The 688-nt window shown below is 43.2% G+C and overlaps 1 protein-coding gene across 1 annotated transcript in view; it reads right to left on the bottom strand.

Moving 5' to 3' along the window:
* Positions 1-58, bottom strand: part of pde4ba (phosphodiesterase 4B, cAMP-specific a) — a 160,889-nt gene extending 160,831 nt beyond the window's left edge. The window contains exon 1 of the mRNA XM_076277872.1: positions 1-58. This exon is cut by the window's left edge and continues 131 nt beyond it. The gene's annotated coding sequence lies outside the window, so the exon portion shown is untranslated.
* Positions 59-688: the final 630 nt, after the last annotated feature.

The following is a 688-nucleotide window of genomic DNA, read 5'->3' as shown; positions in this document are numbered from 1 at the left end:
AGTCGCTACAAGCTAATGGGCATCCCTCGGGATCTTTTGTATCCACCGCCTAGACGCACCTCGTTTGTATCCCGGCGGCTCTGCTAAACGTTCTAATGTGCTTTCTCCAGAGCTGTCCCGGCTATTGTGGCGAACTGGTCGCTCCGTCACCTCCTCCTTTTTCTGACACTTGCACTTCCACTTTAAAGCGGTTGGTAGGCAAGCGATGCATTCGCTTGCGCTGCGAAATTACACTGCTTTAAGATCACAGGCGTAAAGTTCTGGGTTTCAGTATATCTACACCAGAATGATGTTTTTTTTTGTTTTGATTCTATTAATGTCCACCGTTAGTAGAAACTCAGTTGCACTGCATTAAAGCAACCGGCAGGACAGGACAGCATCAGAGCAACATTCACATGTTCTGAAGAGATATCCGAGGTCCACTCATGACATCATCTCTTATTGCGAATTAACGTCCATTTTCAAAATAATCTGGGATCTGTAGCCTACGTGTCTGTTTTTATGGAATCATTGGATTCAGCCACTGCCAAGTAAGCAATGCTATAGTAGGCTATAGCTATACTGTTGAAAGAAGCTTAATCTTGGAGGTTATTACCAGCAGAAACATGCTTGTTACAGTAATCTACTATAATAAACCACATTTCAGCCACTGATATGCTCCTGATTAAGACTGTGTATAGTCTTATTA

Source organism: Alosa pseudoharengus, unplaced genomic scaffold, assembly GCF_046254945.1.
Source record: "Alosa pseudoharengus isolate Yale_2024_CS ecotype anadromous, Long Island Sound unplaced genomic scaffold, YU_APseudo_1.1 YU_APseudo_1.1_scf_11, whole genome shotgun sequence".
In the NCBI taxonomy this organism is placed as follows: Eukaryota; Metazoa; Chordata; class Actinopteri; order Clupeiformes; family Clupeidae; genus Alosa; species Alosa pseudoharengus.
The sequence above is the reverse complement of the archived record's forward strand: the minus strand, read 5'-3'. Positions and strand labels throughout refer to the sequence as shown.